The 12,352-nt window shown below is 48.2% G+C and overlaps 1 protein-coding gene across 5 annotated transcripts in view; it reads left to right on the top strand.

Moving 5' to 3' along the window:
- TPK1 (thiamin pyrophosphokinase 1) overlaps window positions 1-12,352 on the top strand; it is a 585,523-nt gene that overhangs the window by 338,216 nt on the left and 234,955 nt on the right. The gene's annotated exons all lie outside the window — the stretch shown is intronic.

Here is a 12,352-nt window from a genome sequence, read left to right as displayed (position 1 = left end):
CGCTGCTTCAAAATAGTGGCCATATTGCAGCTTTTTTCTCGTGATTTTGTTGTCAGCGATGCTTTATTTGAGGATAATCTCACATTGCATCGCTGCCCCCCGCAATAAAATTGCACAATTCTTTTTATCGCAATGGTCAATAAAAGTTTCTAATGTTTAAATGAAATTGCGATGCAATAAACAAGGAGGCTCTGTAGGGAAGCATGGGAGATAAAAAAAAATAGCACATCACAGAAAGATAGAGCATGCCGCACTTTTTTTTCTCGTAACGTAGCATCAGTAAAAAAATAGCTAATATGTAGGAAACCATTGAAAAGCATGGGTCTCACAAACATGTGTTTTGTAGCGCCATCACATCACCGGAAAATTGCGTGATTTTGTAGCCCGTGTGAAAATGGCCTTATATAGAATTTGGTGTGCTCAACCAACAATATAAAACAAAATATTCTGTTAACATACTATGAGTATCTTGAAGAGTAAATATACTGTAAATAGAGGTTTTTTATGAGCGGTCTGCAATCTGTCATTACTGTTACAGAAGACGTGGTGGGTTCTGTATTTTAACCCCTTAGTGACCAAGCCTGTTTGCGCCTTAATGACCAGGCCAAATTTTGCAAATCTGTCATGTGTCACTTTAACATGGAAAAACACCAGAAAGGTTTTGCATATCCAAGCGATTCTGACATTGTTTTTTCGCCACATGTTGTACTTCATTTAGGCTGAAAAAGTAGACCGATAAAATTTGTGTTTATTTATTAAAAGCGCCACAATTGGGAAAATTTTGAAAAAATCGTCATTTTTTTCACATTTCCAACTGCAATATCTTAAATATGTGCAAACATAATGTAGAGGTTTTTGCTAAGATTTATATTTCCACCCGTTTACTTTATTTTGGGCACACATTGGAAAAACTTTCGTGTTTTGTTTTTTTAACCATTTAGAAGACGTACAAATTTAACATGACTTTTTAGCATTTTGAGGAACACTTTGTTTTCCTACACCAAGCCAAGATTGGAAAGGCTCATGAGTGTCAGAATAATAGATACCCTTCACAGATATAGATATAAAATTAATAATTTTTATTTATTTAATAATTCTAAAAACGTGGGCTTACAGTGACACTAACAAACATAACTCAAGACGAAACAAACGGAAAAACCAGAAAAGGGAAGTACCCTGGTCTTAGATTGAATGGGGGATTAGCTTCCTTTACACTTCGTGGAGATAGATGTATAGTCCCTCACAGTGTGTCTAGGGGTGTCCCTTAATGATTAGTGCACTGCTGGTACAGATAGATATATAGAAGCAGGTATTATCAATTGGCAGGATCCTGCTGAATTCCGCTATTCAGGGTGTAGGTCCACCTCTAGGTGATTGATATAGAATCCACCAGGTGAATATGCGGTCTTCTGGTCAATCCCCAAAGATTGGATGACAGTGATCATGTCCCCAGTGACATCCCTCTGCTCCTGGCTACACATGGCAGCCAGATGCAGAGGGATTTTGAATTTCCCGGGGCTCGAGCCCCTCTGTGCACATGATTGACATCGGGCGCGCATGCGCAGAAGGGGACTTCGGGTCCCGGGACATCGGGGCGGACCGAGGTGAGTATTTTCCCCTCCCCTCATGGATCTGATCCATGAGGGTAGGTGAAACTACTTTTTAAAAAACTTTTTTGCACTTTTCCGCGATCGCCGTTATCCATCTCCTGCCTCCCGGCTACCTACAGGAGCCAGGAGATTTTAAATCTCCCGCGGCTTCGGGCCTTCTGCGCATGCGGCTGACGTAACGCCGCCTGGTGCGCATGCGCAGAAGACCGTCTTCGAGGCCTGGAGCAGCGGGAGAGCGGGGAGCAGTGCAGCGGACCCGGGTGAGTAATTTCAGCTGCCCTGAAACTTTTTAAAACTTTTATGCAATCGGCACTATCGATTGGGTAGCGCCGATCGCATTGCCAGGGGGGGGGGGGGAGTCCCCCGCACCCCGGAATGACAGCTCCATGCTGTTGGCTACCTGCGGGCACCGACAGCATGGAGCTGTCACGTCCAGGGCCCGAGGGGCTTTATTCTCTGTAGGAGGCATGTTTTTACGTCCTTAGAGAATAAAGTCCACTTCAGGAGGACGTGAAAAGGCTATGGCCCGGTCCTTAAGGGGTTAAAGGGTTATCTTTAAGTATGCTGCAATAAGTTGGTCACAGTTGGTTTCCTTGACGGAGCCCTCAATACGTGGGAACTACTGCCTGGCATACGATATGTGATGGCTTCATTTTAGTGGAGTGTCATCTACTATGTGTATCTCCTCTCTTAGCTGTTACTGTCTATTAAATAAATGGCGATATGTTCCACATGCTTATTTCAATTCAAGTGGAATATGTGCTAGCATTTTGTCTTAGTTTGAACTATTTAATCATTTCTCTACTAATTATGTCATATATTGTTCTCTCTGCAGAATTTCTAATCTGAGACACAATTCCTATAACTTTTCTACCATAGAACTTTGATTTCTCAATCATTAGTGACCCAGTAAGTGATTGTAGTCAGGATAACCAATAGAGTTTTTCTCCTTTGAAAACTTTTTTTCAGAAGTGAGATTCAAAGCTGACAGACATCAGGTTCAATTTTCAAATGCTGCAAATGACCTAGTTAAAATGCATGTCTATCCTCATGGCGCATTCCCATTCATTGTGTTTCTATTGCTTGATAGCTCTGTATTTTGATGAAAAGCAAAACACTGAAATTCATGGCGTATTTGCAAAAACAACTCATTCTGGACTTACAATCTTTCCTGATGTTAAATATTTACATTCTGCCCTTTCTCCGGGCTTTTACTTTTAAGTTCCTTTTTTTTTGGAAAATATTCTACAGGGACCTGGGAGTAGAAGGGCATCAGGACTTTTGTCACTAGAGCTGATGAGATCCTTTAGAAATAAAATATGTCTACAGGATGCCACACTTTCTTATAGGGGAACAAATATATATATTTTTTCTAAATATCATGCCAGTGATATAATTTGACATGACAGTCCCGGGGGGCAGGGTAGCCTTTGGAATAATATTCGAGATAATGAATGGCGTATTTTGAGAGGTCAGAAGCAGCACTTCAAGGGAAATTTCATGAAGATAGACACTTTTACCTCCAAAGATGACAGTTGTTATAAGTGGTATTAATGATGCCTGGCATAAAATGCCATTGCAACATGTGTTCGATGAGAAGACCTGGGACTGGGAGTTATTTTAAACCAAAATAAAAATGTTCCACCTTTGAATTAATAAGATACTTTTAAAAAGGTTCAAAAGTTGCTCTCCTAATTCGCACAACATTTCCACTTTTAAGTTTCTACAGTTTTGTGTATAGAGGACTGACTCTCCTAATGTATCCTTGTGTTATATCCAAACAACTGCCACAAGGGGTATCCAGCAGCCACTCCCCTCTATAGAATTGAATACACAAGTATGTTCTAAAGAACAAGAGAAAAATGTATGTACCTGTATATCTTCAGAAGATAAGTGGTGAATGACAACAGGATCCAAGTACTGTTCTTTTTCCGGACTCTAAGAAGCACCTCACTACAGGATGTACCCAAGGTTAGACAAGAGAAAATAGGAAAAAATGTTTGGACTAGTGTAAATGAGGAGTTTAAACACTTTTTGTAAAAAACAATTGAAGCCTCCAAAAGCAGTTGTCGTTTTGCTGCAAAACTCTGCATGCAGTTCCATCTCAGGCAGATATGCAAATGGTTAGAATTGTGGTGATTAGATGAACAATCTTGCCACATGATGCCCTAAAAGTTGTTCCCTCCTTTGGCCTACAAAAGGCTCTCGAAGGCTTCTTGTGTTTAGTGACCTCTTCTTCCACTTGTATAGAGCTTGTTGACCACTAGACGACTCTATGATGTAATCAAATAGATTTCGCCAAGTTAACAGAGTTTGAGAGGGGGCACATTATTGAAATGTGAGAAGTTGAATGGTCATATCGCAGAATTGACGTTCTGACCAGACTGTTAGGAGGTGTTGGTCCAGCGGATGCACGAGTGCATGCACACAAGACAAATGGACTCAGAACACCCTCGACAGACCACCAGTAGAGAGGGTTGTCTAATAAGCACGAACAGCTCCAACTGTTTCATTGTCTGCCATATAGACACGGGTGGCACCATCGTTATAGGCCTCTGTGTCTGTTAGAAACATTTCCAGGTGTTTGCTAAAGGATATTTGATCTCATGGTGCTAATTACGTGTACTGGCTTTGATACTATCACCTCCATTTGCAATGGTGATGAAAATAATAAAACTAGACTGCTACAGAGTGGAACAGGGTTGTCTACAGCAATCAATCCAGGTTTAGTTTGGCAACTGACTACAGCCATTTGTATGTGTGGAGACCTAGTGGTGAGCACCTCAATTCTACCTATACTATGGAGGGCACATTGCCCCCACTGCTGGTGTGATGGTCTGGTGGGCCATAATATATGAGAGTCGTTCAGTACTAGTATTGGTATGAGAGACAATGACAGCTCAGTGATGTGGCTGCAGGATGTCCTGAACATACTTGTTGCCTTTCATGGCAGGGCTGCCAAGAAGCATTTTCCTGCAGGCAAATGCTCGGCCACACGCCCAAGGGTATCACAGGAATAATAATAATAATAAACTTTATTTGTATAGCGCCATCATATTCCGCAGCGCTTACATAGACGGGGGATACAGAAAGACAAAAGTACAAACATTACAGAACCACGGTTACATAGTAATCAATTGATGGAAACAATAGGGCTGAGGGTCCTGCTCCAACGAGCTTACATACTACGAATAATGGGGTGATACAGAAGGTAAAGGGCTGGAGATGTGCAGGTATGGTGAGGTGGAGAGTGAGGGATGCTATACACATAGACAATTGTCAGACATTTAGCCGTGTGACGGCAGAAACAGTATGACTGCAGGAGCGGTTTAAGATGGCTAGCAGGGATTGCAGTCAGTAGGTCAGGGAGCATGTTATCAGGCGGAGTACAGAGGGGTTTGTTTATGGAATTCGGTATGCCTCCCTGAAGAGGTGTGTTTTTAGAGCACGCCTGAAGTTCTGCGAGTCCTGGATTGCTCGGGTAGCCTTTGGTAGTGCGTTCCAGAGGACCGCTGCCCTGGAGAAGTCTTGGAGGCGGGAATGAGAAGTTCGAATTAACCCCTTGAGTGGCACGCCCGGAAAATTTCCGGGACGAGCTCCACTGCTCATAGCAAAATAGCCCGGAAGATTTCCGGGCTATGTATCACTATAGGAGCTGCAGAGCACAATGCCACAAGCTGTGACAGTGTGCTCTGCCTGCACAGACCCACAGAAAACAAAGCAAGGGCTTTGAAAAACCAGCAGAAGATATTGCCGTTACGCCGGCAATCTCGTGCTTTGTTTACAGGTTGCCATAGAGACCATCGGCTTGTCAGAAGCAAGCCGATGGTCTCTGTGGCAGGGAGAGCTGGTGGTTAGCTGTCAGAGGACAGCTAGGTACTAGCTCTTACAGCAGAGATCAGAGAAAACCTCCGATCTCTGCTGTGTTAACCCTTTACATGCTGCAGTCTATGTGACTGCAGCATGTAAAGGGCTGTCACTGCAGCATGTAAACGGCTGTCACCATCGGACCCCCGGAATGTGATCAGGGGTCCTGATGGGTCCCTGTGGAAGTCCCCTAAAGGGACAAAAAATAAAAAATAAAAAAAAAGTTAAAAAATTATAAAAAAAATAAAAACACTTGTCTCCCTTTACTTTGTAAAAAATAAAAAATACAATCACACATGTGGTATCCATGCGTCGTAATGACCCAGAGAAGGAAGTTAATACATTATTTAACCCCTTAATGACATGGCCCCTTTTTTTCTTTTTTCCCCATTTCTTTTTTTCCTCCCCCCTGTTTAAAAAATCACAACTTGTCCCGCAAAAAACAAGCCCTCATATGGCCGTGTCAGTGGAAAAATGAAAAAGTTATGGCTCTTGAGACACAACTGCAAAATTAGTTGAAATTCAATGATTAGACCATTTTAAAAAACCTGCCCTGGTGGGCACGACAGGGTGGTAGGAAACCCACCACTCAAGGGGTTAAAGGGGCGCTCAGTCTGGTTTCGTTAGCAGAGCGGAGAGCCCGGGCTGGTTGATGGATTGAGATGAGGGAGGCGATATAGGGGGGCGCTGCACTGTGAAGGGCTTTGTGGATGAAGGTGGCGAGTTTAAATTGAATTCTGTATTTAACGGGCAGCCAGTGCAGTGACTGGCACAGGGCAGAGGCATCCGAGTAGTGGCTGGACAGAAAGATGAGCCTGGCTGCCGCATTTAGGATGGGTTGGAGAGGGTAGAGTCTGGTGCAGGGGAGGCCGATCAGCAACGAGTTGCAATAATCGAGCCGGGAGTGGATGAGGGCAACAGTAAGCGTTTTTAGCGTGTCCACAGTGAGAAAAGAGCGGATTCTTGCGATGTTCTTGAGGTGCAGCTGACATGTTCGGGCCAGAGATTGGATGTAGGGGGTAAAAGAGAGATCAGAATCAAATATGACTCCAAGGCAGCGGGCATGTTGTCTAGGAGTTATGGTGGCGCCACACACTGAGATGGAGATGTCAGGATGAGGTCGGTTAGTGGAGGGTGGAAATACCAGCAGGTCAGTTTTAGAGAGGTTTAGTTTTAGGTAGAGAGAGGACATGGTGTTAGAGAAAGCGGATAGACAGTTAGTGATATTTTGGAGTAAAGGTGCAGAGATGTCACGGGAAGAGGTGTATAGCTGGGTGTCATCAGCATACAGGTGGTATTGGAGGCCAAATCTCCTGATGGTTTGTCCAATAGGGGCTGTGTAGATAGAGAAAAGAAGGGGGCCGAGGACAGAGCCCTGGGGGACCCCAACAGCAAGGGAAAGAGGAGGGGAGGTATAGCCAGCAAAGGAGACACTGAAAGAGCGGTCAGATAGGTAGGAAGAGAACCAGGAGAGGGCAGTGTCCTTTAGGCCAATGGAGCGTAGCATACTGAGGAGGAGTTTGTGGTCAACAGTGTCAAATGCTGCGGAGAGGTCGAGGAGGATCAGTAGGGAGTAATCGCCCCTCGATTTGGCTGTCAGTAGGTCATTGGATACCCTTGTAAGGGCAGTTTCTGTCGAGTGTTGAGGTCGAAAGCCAGACTGTAGGGGGTCTAGGAGAGAGTGCTCTGATAGGTAGCTTACAAGGCGGGAGTAAACCAGCCGTGGGGATATGATGGCGTGTTTGAAAGAAGAGGGAAAGATGCCAGAGGTCAGAGAGAGGTTGAATATAGTGGTGAGATGGGAGATGACCACTGGGGAGAAGGAACGGAGGAGGTGTGAGGGGAGGGGGTCGCTAGCGCAGGTGGTGGGGCGAGCAGAGAAGAGCAATTTGGAGACTTCTTCCTCTGTCGCTGGTCTGAGTACAGACAGTGAGCAGGAGCTAGATGCAGTGCTGACAAGACTAGGGTCAGGGCTAGTCTGGGGTTGGGAAGTTATTTCCTGACGGATGTCATCAATTTTCTTTTTGAAGTAAGCAGCCAGCTCTTCGGCACTGAGATCCGTCACCGGGGGCTGTGGTTTAGGGCTGAGAAGGGAGTGAAAAGTATCAAAGAGCCTTTTAGGGTTGTGGGATAGTGAGGAGACTAGAGAGGTGAAATAGACTTGTTTGGCGTGGTGGAGGGCAAGGTTGTAGGTTCTAAGCATGAATTTGTAGTGGAGGAAGTCTGCGGACGCTTGCGATTTCTTCCACAGCCGTTCAGCACTTCTAGAGCACCGCCGGATGAAGCGCACTTGAGGCGTGAGCCAGGGTTGCCGAGGTCTACATCGGATTGCTCGGGTCCTGGGGGGCGCCGCTTCATCCAGGGCATGTTTGAGAGCGGTGTTGTAGTGAGCGGCAGCCAGGTTGGGGCAGGTGAGGAGAGAGATGGGGGACAGAGAGGACTGTAGGGATTCAGCAAAGTTCTGGGTGTGAATGGCCTTAAAGGAGATGTCTCGAGGAAGCAGTGAATTTTTTTTTTGCCCAGTCCCCCTAATTAAACATACATTAGTAATTACCCCTTTAAATGACTTTCCTAGCTGGTTTCTACTTACCGTTCCAGCGTTTCAGCAACTTATAAAACTTTTTCCCAAGATGGCCGCCAGCTCTTTTCGCATCGCTTGCTGTGGCCCGACGTGCGCGCTCCCAAGACGCTACCAGCTGTGTCTCCATGGCAACCAGACGCCCCGCAGCCGCCGACCGGACCCCTGGAGTGAACACGGCCGACCTGTCACCCACCGCCAGGCAGAAGGTAACCGGCGCAGCCCCCCCCCCATCACAGCGGCAGCCCCCCCGGCCCAGCGACAGCCCCCCCCCCCGGCCCAGCGCTAGTTCCCCCATCACAGCGGCAGCCCCCCCGGCCCAGTGCTAGTTCCCCCGGCGCAGCGACAGCCCCCCCCATCACAGCGGCAGCCCCCCCGGCCTAGCGCTAGTTCCCCCGGCGCAGCGACAGCCCCCCCCAGGCCTAGCGCTAGTTCCCCCGACGCAGCGACAGCCCCCCCCCCGGCCCAGCGACAGCCCCCCCCGGCCCAGCGCTAGTTCCCCCGGCGCAGCGACAGCCCCCCCCGGCCCAGCGACAGCCCCCCCCGGCCCAGCGACAGCCCCCCCGGCGCAGCGACAGCCCCCCCCGGCGCAGCGACAGCCCCCCCCCCCGGCGCAGCCCGGCGCAGCGGCAGCCCCCCCGGCCCATCACTTACCAGGACAGCTGGACGGCGGGACAGCTGGGCGGCTTCTCCGGACAGCTCGGCAGCTCTGCACCTTCCTCTAACAGAGGAAGGTACAGAATGGCCGCTCCAGCGCGCTCCCGAGCAGTGACAGCTCGTCTGCGCATGCGCAGAAGAGCTGTAGCGGGGAGCACACTGAAGCGACTCGTGCTGAATGGAGAAGACCGGACTACGCAAGCGCGTCTAAAAAAGCAAGCTGCTGGCGAATTTAGACGGAACCATGGAGACGAGGACGCTAGCAACGGAGCAGGTAAGTGAATAACTTCTGTATGGCTCATATTTAATGCACGATGTATATTACAAAGTGCTTTAATATGGCCATACGGAAGTGTATAACCCCACTTTGTTTCGCGAGACAACCCCTTTAAGGTTCCTGTAGGTACTGTAGGTAGGTGGGTCTGGAGAGATGTTAGGGAGCATGACAGAGAAAGAGAGGAGGTTATGATCCGAGAGCGGGAGAGGGAAGTTAGTGAAGTTGGAAGCAGAGCAGAGCCGGAGGAAGACCAGATCCAGAGTATTGCCATCCCTGTGAGTGGGAGAGGCTGTGAGTTGAGAGAGACCAAGGGAGGAGGTGAGTGAAAGAAGTTGAGATGCAGATGGGGAGTTGGGGTCATTAGTGGGGATGTTAAAATCACCTAAGATGAGGGTTGGAATTTCACAGGATAGGAAGTGGGGGAGCCAGACAGCAAAGTGGTCCAAAAACAGGCAAGCAGCACCTGGGGGGCGATAGATAACTGCTACTCGCATGGACAGCGGGCGGAAAAGCCGTAGCATATGTACTTCAAAGGATGGAAAAGTGAGTGAGGGTACAGGGGGGATGACCTGGTAGGTGCATTTCGGGGAATGCCTCCACAATATTGCCAGACTTCTATGGCCTGACCAATCACCAAATTTATTGCCAATAGAACGTGTATTGTACCATCTAGGATGCCAAGTTTGACAGCCTATGAGTTTGCACGATCTAGAGGCTCAGTTCCAGCAAATGAGCGATATGCCACTGGATACCATATGGAACCTGTATGCCTTCATGTCTACCTGTATCACGTATGTTGTTGGACTTAAATTCTACAATTTTTTATTCCCCTTTGGGGACTTGAATTTTCTATTGCTTGTTTGCTTCTACAATACACTGCAATATTTCAGTATTGCAGTATATTAAAATCTTAATTATCACATATTAGGACCTGGCACAGGCAGTGCTTATGACCGCTCGATGGAGTGACTCGTCTCCGCCGGAGCTCCTGCCTGACCCGTTGCTACAACAAGCCGATCCGCCACCGCAAGAAAAAGCCTCCATGGGGAAGAAAAAGACATCCGAAGTCCCCAGGCAGCCGCTGAACTCTCCGATTCCGAGCATGGAGCGTTTCCTCCACTCCCTAGGGGTCCCGACACTGAGCGGCAGAACAAAGATGGCGCCGGAAGTCGCCGGAGGTGAAGAGGCGCAGTCGCGGATGCAGGAAGAAGAGGAGACCCGGGCCGAATCACCGCAGACAGTAGAGGAGGATGCCCGACTGGAGGGGACAGTAGGAGACAGCAGAGAGCAGGAGGTATGGCATCGGGTAGAAGACAGAAGAGCAGATGGCCCGGCAGAGGAGGGGGGAGGGGGAGCAAGCGCTCAAGGCACAGCAGAGGAAGAGTCCTCAATAATAAACCCCCAAGGCATACACAAAGCCAGCTCTCCCAGAAAATGAGCCCTGCAGCGCAGATTATAACCCCACAAGAACCCCCCAGAAGCTCACAACAGGAAAGCCCAAAAGATCAGGGGCCCCAAACAAAGGGAGGGGGAAGGGGAACTGAAGAGAAGGGGAGAGACAAGGGGAGTCAGGAAGCCAACAAGAACCAGACCCTGATGCTGTCCCCTCCTCACAAAGACCCACACAGGGGGCGAAGGGAACACCGACCCACAATAGGCCCTGGGAGACAGAGGGGAAGAAAACTAACAGGGGCAAAATACCTGAAAGCCCCCCTGCACAGCCAAACAAAAGAACTGCAATACCACGGGTCCCAGACAACTCTGAAGCCCACCACACAAGCCACAAAAGGCCCCAGGCCCCACAAATAAACAATGAAGAATGGGACTGGAGAGCCCACCTGAAGGCAATCCCCACAAAAGGGGAGATGAATGAGCTTCTTCAGAAACTAGATGCAGCCCACAAGCAAGATATAGCGGTCTTACAAAAAGATATCAGAGAAGTGGGACAGAGAGTGGCAGAAGTTGAAGAAGTACAAGACGAGTTCCAAAACACTATAGTAGAACACGCTCATATTCTGGAAGCACAAGCGCACCAGATAGCAGAATTGACCAATCATATTGACGATTTGGAAAATCGTCACAGACGTAACAACCTTAGAGTTAGAGGCCTGTCCGAAGAGATAAATAACGACCAACTGGAGGACTGGATTACCGAGTTCTTCAATCACTTGCTGCAGAGACCCACAAATTCCGCCCTAGAGCTAGACAGAGTTCACTGTGCCTTGGGCCCGAAACCAACAGACCCCACCAGGCCCAGGGACGTTCTCTGCAGAGTGCACTTCTACAGAGAAAAGGAGCAAATCCTACAGCGCACACGCACGTTGGACACTCAGCAGTTCAAGGGCCGCTCGGTTAGTGTATACCCGGACTTATCTAAACGTACATTACAGCTACGCAGGGCCCTGAGGCCCCTCCTAAATGCTCTGCGAGAAAGAGACATTCCCTATAGATGGGGGTTTCCCCTACAGCTCCACGCAAGAAAAGGAGGGAAATTGGCTGTCTTTAGACACCTGGGAGACCTACCCAAATTCCTGGGGACCTTGGAGCTACCGCAGATTGCAATACCAGACTGGCCCAAGATTGGCGAGATGCCGGTCCCCCCACCCAGAATGGAATGGCAAAAAGCTGGAGACCCGCAAAGGAAACCAGGGAATAAATCCCCAAGAAACCAGGACAAAGGCTGAAAGAGGAGGCACAGAAACCCCGAGGTCCCTCTTACATGAAGACTGGTGTAACGAACTGACCAGACTAGTCTATTTCTGTCCCTTCATGTGTCAAGACCAACCTCTAACGAAAATCTGCTACTTTCTACCTCTTCACCTACCTGTTTCTATTTCAGTTCTCCCTTTATATGCTGAGACGACAGACCCGGCGGCGGGCGAGATCAGTGCCATCAGCTACACAAATTAATCTATCTGATTTGTTTCAATTCTCCTTCTCTTTTCTTCACCTAGCGATGGGGAAGGCAGGGGCAGGCCTCCATTAGTGGTCTACCCTCCCCCACCTAGAGTAGGCAGCTCTCAAGTTGCGCTTGAAGCTAGTTTATAGCGACTAATAGTGATTAGTGTTGAATAGTGAGGCCTGTAGATGCTTTATGTTTTTCACCCTCCTTTCCCCATACTCTACCCTTTCCCCACTATCCCCGACCCTGTCCACCCTAAACCTCGCCTGAAGAACGCGACAGGCGACATATCCAGTAGGGACCATGGCTAACCTGACGATTGCCTCGTACAACGCCAAGGGGTTGAATATTCCCTCCAAGAGAGGTCAGATCCTGTACCACATGCAAAAAAAAAGGTAGTAAGGTGCTTCTCCTCCAGGAGACCCACTTTAAAACAGACAAGATTCCTTCCTGCTCCACAA

Source organism: Eleutherodactylus coqui, chromosome 12 (genome assembly GCF_035609145.1).
Source record: "Eleutherodactylus coqui strain aEleCoq1 chromosome 12, aEleCoq1.hap1, whole genome shotgun sequence".
NCBI lineage: Eukaryota > Metazoa > Chordata > Amphibia > Anura > Eleutherodactylidae > Eleutherodactylus > Eleutherodactylus coqui.
The sequence above is the reverse complement of the archived record's forward strand: the minus strand, read 5'-3'. Positions and strand labels throughout refer to the sequence as shown.